Source organism: Thunnus maccoyii, chromosome 21 (genome assembly GCF_910596095.1).
Source record: "Thunnus maccoyii chromosome 21, fThuMac1.1, whole genome shotgun sequence".
In the NCBI taxonomy this organism is placed as follows: domain Eukaryota; kingdom Metazoa; phylum Chordata; class Actinopteri; order Scombriformes; family Scombridae; genus Thunnus; species Thunnus maccoyii.
Genome location: NC_056553.1, coordinates 24290487 through 24297210, shown reverse-complemented (window position 1 = coordinate 24297210; position 6724 = coordinate 24290487). Strand labels below are relative to the sequence as shown.

Here is a 6724-nt window from a genome sequence, read left to right as displayed (position 1 = left end):
TAAAAGTGTACTATGTGAAAGCAAAAGCCAAATCCATAACTTGAATAAGTTTTTATGTTAAATAACTGTACTTAAAGAAGGAAAGATCTCACAAAACCTGAGCAAATAAAACCAAAACCATTTGCGTGACTAAAATTAATAAGAAAATGAGTTTTCCTTTGACTATTGTTTGTATTGCAGCAGGTTCAGTAAGTGTGTTTTCATCCACCTGTTTTCAAGATAAGATGTAATGATACTGTTCCTAAAATATATGTACAGTACATACACTCTTACATTATCTGTATCTGTTGTGTATATACATGTTCAATATCTGTGGTGGTGACAGTTGAACTGAGTGGTTGATGGTATTGAGTCAATCAGTGGAGGTAGGAGGTACTGGGTGCTGTTGCGTTGTGGAGTCTGATGGCTGATGGCACAAAGGAGGCCCCTCAGCACTTTGAGGCATGTGACTGGATGAGTCTGTGGCTGAACATGCTCCTTAGCCAGCTCAGCCCATCATTGAGAGGATGAGAGGGGTTGTCCATGATAGCTTTCGGCTTCCCTTTCATCTTCTCTGTTACTGCCTCCACACTGTCCAGTTCCATCCCCACCACAGAGCTGGCCTTCCTCACCAACTTGCCCGGTTTATTGGCACCACAAGTCCCAATGCCACCTCCCCAGCACACCACAGCAAAGAAGATAACACTGGCCACCACAGACTGGTAGAACAGCCGTAGCAGCACATTGAAGGATCTAAGCCTCCTCAGAAAGAACAGCCTGCTCTGTCCTTTCCTGTGGAGGGCCTCATGATTTTAACATAATTTACATCACCATTTATTATGAGGAGTGCACTGGGATACGTCACAAGCATGCGCCACCACTGCCAATGGTGGAATGTGAACAATGATAACAATAGCCACTGAAAACTCCTGAGGCAGATAGTTTGGCCTCAATCTGACGACCAGCAGCTCAACATCAGGCGTGCAGATTGTTACCTCCATAGTAACATGCCCTGGGTTACATCATTTGGAATTAACAAATACAGCAAACCCTCCGCCTGAATTCTTACTGCTCTGTTTCTCCCTGGCTGCCCAAACTAGCGAGAAGCCGGCTAGTTCCACTGAACAGTCTGGTATTTTCATATTCAGCCATGTCTCCATCAGACATAATACACTCCTAGTACTCGCGCTGTCTGCTAACCAGGGCCGAGAGCTCATCCATCTTTTAAATCAGCGAGCGTACATTCCCCATGACAACAGAGGGAAGACAAGGCTTGTATCTGCATCTTCTCTCTGTCTTCTTGTTTCTTACCATTGCTCTGGCTCGAGTTCCGTTCCTCGGTGTCCTTAGCTCCAGCGGGATCTTCTTTGGACATGCAAGTGGTCGATCCCGGTACTGAAGGAGCTCCTCGTGTGAATAGACCACGTTGCATTGTTGTTTTGGTGGTTGTGGTGTCTGTTTTCCTGCACATTGTTACTATGCATTACTAGTCAAAAGCTAGCTGAAAAAGCTAAACCACTATGACTGTTAACCTGTTTACAGAATAAATAAGTCAAGCTGCAATCTATTGTAGCCTTGCTAAAGTAATTAAAAATAGTAAAAAAAAAAATGTCTACCCCCCTTGGACCACATTGTGACTTGCAATGGCAGAGTGGTGCTGTCTGCATTTAGACTCATTGATTGAGGGCAGTGAAGACTGCAGAAGCTTCACAGTTTATGACTAACCTTGCTGAAAACTTAAGCCAAAATATGAGATATTTGTGTCCTCTTATGTTTGTAGTGAATGCAAGACTTTTCTTTGTTGGAGCAGACATTTATCTGCTGGCCTTCAGTATATTTGTTCCTGACATTTAATCTGCTGTTCCTCAGCTGACAAACCGGCTTAACGGTGAGAGACAATGTAAATTTCTCTGTGAATTTTTGCCTTGAGCCTCCATCAGAGAGGTCATGTTCATAACATAATGTTATTGATAATCTCTCCATGAGATAACATTGGTAATATTAATTGGTAATAACAACAGCAAACAACAACACATGAAGGTACTGCTCTGTCTCCTGTATTAGTGACTGACAGTAAACCACTGTAGCATTATTGTCACTGATGTAGTCAGACAGATAAGCTGGTTCAAATAAACAAAGCCACACCACGCTTTGTCTGATAAACATTAGACATGGGTGTGCATGATGTAACTCAGTAAATAAATGATAATGATACCTCAGTAATATTTGAAGTGTGAGTTATATAAATGATGTCTGTGTGAATTTTGCACCTTGTTGTCTGAGCTGTCAGAAACTGAAACTGGAATCTTTCCAGACTGATACTGACACAAGACAGTAGAGTTAGTTTGTTTTTCCTTTTTTGGAATACACATGCACACTGAGATTTAATAAAGTTATTGACCTTTTATACTGAAATGTATTCTTTTCATTTAATTTCTGTCATGGTTACATCCTAACCCCTAATCTTGTCTGTCTCCTGTCTTTTGATAACAGGCTGCAGGTTCAGTAAATCCTGATTTCTTTAGTTCTGCCTTTCTCTGTCTGAAATGAGTGCAGTTCAGGTCCATTTAGCTGCTGAAGAACTATGAGGCAGCATGTGGAGCAGCAGGAATGATTCATATATTTGTGAATGTATTAATGTATTTTATATCTGTGATTATGTTGTTTCTTGGTAAAAGCAGAATCACAGACAGCAGGGTGAAGTAGCTGCTCAGCCTTCTCATCATCATCACCTCTGACCTTCAGCAGTGACCTTCACTCAGGCCTCTAATCCTCCAGGTCTGATGGCTCCAGAATGAGGATGAAGATAGCACACCGGGTGAGTACGTAGTTTCAGTCCAGTGTTATGCTTTTTCCACAGCTGATCTGTACTGATGAATGCCAGTAATCTCACTGGGTTGTGCTTATCTTCTTTACAGTCACCAGAGACCCACCCCAATCTGAACTGAAAGCTTCTCTGTGATCACAGTGATGGATACATCTATAACTCTGTGACATCATCAGGAGATCTGGATCAATGGATGCTGCTTCTCAAGTAAATATGTACTTGTGTTTATTTCATAGTGCAATGCTATTTTGGTTAAGAAATGTTTATTTTGCTTGTCTGTCTTTTTTATTTAGCCTAGTAAAAGCTCCTGTGTCTCCTTGGACTGGTTTCATCTTCAGTCCTTCAGTGCATCAGTGCAACATGATGAGGAATGAAACTGTTACTGCTGTTGATTCATAAACAGACAGTTTATGTTCATTATATCACATTCAGTCGTACTGATTTCTGTCCCTCCAGCATCTGTCCAGACTCTTCTGGTTGTCCTCCTTCACCTCAGACCTCCATACATCCCTCATCTGGTCAGACTGCAGCCTCAGCCCCAGCTCTGACAGGACTACAACCAGCCCCACTCTGTGTATTCATCAACATCATCAACATGTGCATAAGCCTATCATATTGGCTGTGTTATGTATGATTTGGTATCCATTTATAAGACTTATAAATGTCTTGAATCTATCTATTGCCTGCCTTTATTTGTTGCAAAATGTGTATATATATATACAGAACATAACAGAAAAACATATTTTTCATGTGTTTCTTGAGTTTGAAACATTGCAAATGATCTGAAAAAGACTAATTTGGACAAAATTTTCATTAATTTCTTTCTATTGTTACTGTTATCAAAATTATATTTACTCAGAAGGCAGTGAGAATGGTAAATTAAAATAAATCAATGACTACGGCCCAGAGTAAATATTTACATATTTACCTTAAGATGGTGTGTGGTAGCTGTTTAAAACACCATCAGAACTGTGTTCCAGACGAGACCAGACAAGCCCTCTACACCTGTCTGCAGAGAAGAAGAAAAAGCGGGTGTTCTTGTACCCCACAAGCCAGTCATAACAGTGGGCATTCCTTAAAAGTGAGTGTTCCTGTGCTCTACAGGAACACCCTACTGTGGCTGCAATCAGACTCTACTGTATGGTTTCTCATTGTTTGAGGTTTGACATCATCTTGTTATGTCCTCCTGCAATGGTTTAATGGCACAGACTGGAAAATTAGCACCACTGACTGTTTACCTTGATGAACCAACTCTTAATATTCAAAAAACAGTAGTGGATTTGCATTTTCCTTTGCAGATTTTCTGGAAATTCAGTTAAAATTTGGCCTACATTTGGATCAAAAGGATATTGTGACTTGTTTTTCTCTTCCAAAATCAACCACTTTAATTTGCAGTGCAAATGAACATGTTCATTATCAGTCATAATGTTTTTGACTGGCATTCTTTAGTGTTTTGACGCTATAAACTATCCACATTAAAATGAACCAAAAGAGACACATTGAAAAAGTGTCTCTTATTCTTAGGATTCAACCAAATGACCAGTAACTGGGTTCACACCATCAGTTGGTGCTTTCATTCCCTTTCTAGGACACACAGTGGTGCTCTGTAAGGGTTGTATATAACAAAGAGAGCAGACTGTTACATTCTGCATCGTTATTCAACCCAGTCTCTCATGTCTTTTTACTCTCTGCTCTCTTCCTGTTCATCCTTCCCTCTGTCTAATCCCACTCACCATTAGGGGTGCGAATCTTTCATAATCTCAGGATTTTTGAGGTGAAATAGACTGACCGCGGAGTTATTTTCTTCAGTCTCTGAGTGACGGCATAGAAAGTTATTCATATACGTCATATTTGTCGAGGAAAGGTAATTATTTAGACATGAAATCAAAACGTGCTTACCACTGCTGCCTTTTGTGAAGATTCTCTGGACGCTGCACTGCCCTCACAGTTGACTTCTGCCTTTTTTTTATTCCATCAACATCACATTATTAACTAACATATAGGAAATCAATTTTTGACATTTGTGAATCGATGCAGAAGCGTCCATGTCCGCATTGAGATGCATCTAAGAATTGATCCGCCCTCCCCCACCCCTACTTGCCATCCACCGGACTAGATCTATCCTCGTTTCACCTAGTTGACTCTGTATTACTCATATACTGCAGTGCCAGAAGAACTTTGTTATGCAAATGGATACTTAGCGGCAAAGCTCTTTGGAAGCTGCTAAAACAAACAGCTCTGTGCATTAGGAGAACAAACTGGAAAACCTTGCAGTGGATGTTAACAGCAGCTTGAGTTTGCCATCATCAAACAAAAAGAAAAGGTGATTGTTTCCTATTTGCATTCTTATGTTCTTTGACGTGCCTTTCTGTCTTAATGGTTCCACTTGTGTGAACTCCTCTATTCACCTCCATTGCACCCGTCTACACACATACTTTCTCTTCTTTCATCCCTCCACTGCTTTTTAACTCACCATACATAAACATGCACTAATACTCTTACAACTTGTCACTGTTTTTATACAGAAACTCCATATATTGAAATATTACTCATTATTGTTAGTTTGTAGCTCTAGGGGTGGTAATGTTGGATAATGGATAGTCTGTCAGTTCAGCTTGTTTGGTCAGCAGCTGAAATATTTCAACAGCTACTAGATAGATTGCCATGTGTAGGGTTGGGTATCGTATCAATTTTATTGATTCTAATTTTGCTTATTGAATCTCAGTTCTGATTCCAATATTTTTTGGAGAGAAAAAAAGAACAAATATTTCAAGAACAAAAATCAGCCTACCTTTATTCTTGGCACATTTAAACTATATATATATACTATATATACTATACTATATATATATACTATAGTTTCTTTCCCCCTTCAATTATAAAAATAAATATTACTCTTTCTTATAAGGATTGATCAACAAAAACAACAAACTACAAAACAAAACTGTTCAAATAAATAATGGAAAAATACATTACAAAAAAACACAAAAAAATCAGAATATAACAAAATATTTAACAGACAGTTGTTATGGAAGCAGCAACAATGTCAAGAGAATGGATGAATGGATGTCTGCAATGCAAAATAAACAATTATTCTGGAGAAAATCAGCATGTTGGCCTTCTCGGGAAGAATGCGTGATCTCTCTGGGCTGATCGTATCTGCAGCAGTAGAAATAACCCCTTTCTCTGGGGGTAAAGTAGGCCTGTACACACAGGTATGAGAGGGCTAGGTCTGACAGCAAAGGATATTTGTCTCTTCTGTTCTACCACCAGAGAGCAAGGTCTTCAGAGGTCATTATAGGAGGCATATCCCTATACATCTCCAGTTCTTTGTGAGTCTTTTCCTGGATGGACAAGGTACTCTGAATTAGGCTCCTCTTCAGTTCATCACCCTCTGCAAAAAGCTCCTCCTGAGATGAAAATCAAAACTGAGAACACATAAGATTATAAAGACAATAATATCAAGTATAATTGAAGCAATTTTTATCATGTTGCATTCACCGATACAGTCTCATTCTTTCTCTCCTCCCCTCTCTCCTCTTCATCTGGTTGAACTGTTTCCATGTCCCTCTCACCATCACCATGCTCTGTCAGTTGCAAGTGTAATAAGCAATTAGACTAGACAAAGGAGTAACACAGGACATGATGCAGGAGATGAATATTTGATAATTAAAAGTCTAAGTTTAATTCACATCTATAATGAATATGTGTGTTTCTGTAGGATGTGCTGCTGCCAGTACTTTGTCCTTGACCCGGTCTCAGACTGTCATCATCCTCCAGTTTATGTTTAATCCTAGGAACCAATGTGGTCGCCTCTCCAAGGAAGGCTCTGACGTTGACACTCTATGAAATGTACATATCAAATTATAATAATAAAACATAATACAATTATTTCCCTAAGTGATATCCATTGCTTTT

General features: G+C 39.5%; 2 long non-coding RNA genes across 2 annotated transcripts; one reads left to right on the top strand and one right to left on the bottom strand.

Moving 5' to 3' along the window:
- Nucleotides 1-2656: 2656 nt before the first annotated feature.
- LOC121888283 lies at nucleotides 2657-3410 on the top strand. The gene is made up of 3 exons (XR_006093181.1): nucleotides 2657-2797; nucleotides 2898-3013; nucleotides 3263-3410. It is a non-coding gene; the product is annotated as an uncharacterized LOC121888283 (long non-coding RNA).
- Nucleotides 3411-5846: 2436 nt separating this feature from the next.
- On the bottom strand, nucleotides 5847-6638 carry LOC121888519. The gene is made up of 3 exons (XR_006093248.1): nucleotides 6547-6638; nucleotides 6308-6393; nucleotides 5847-6216 (listed from the first exon to the last, which is right to left on the bottom strand). It is a non-coding gene; the product is annotated as an uncharacterized LOC121888519 (long non-coding RNA).
- Nucleotides 6639-6724: the final 86 nt, after the last annotated feature.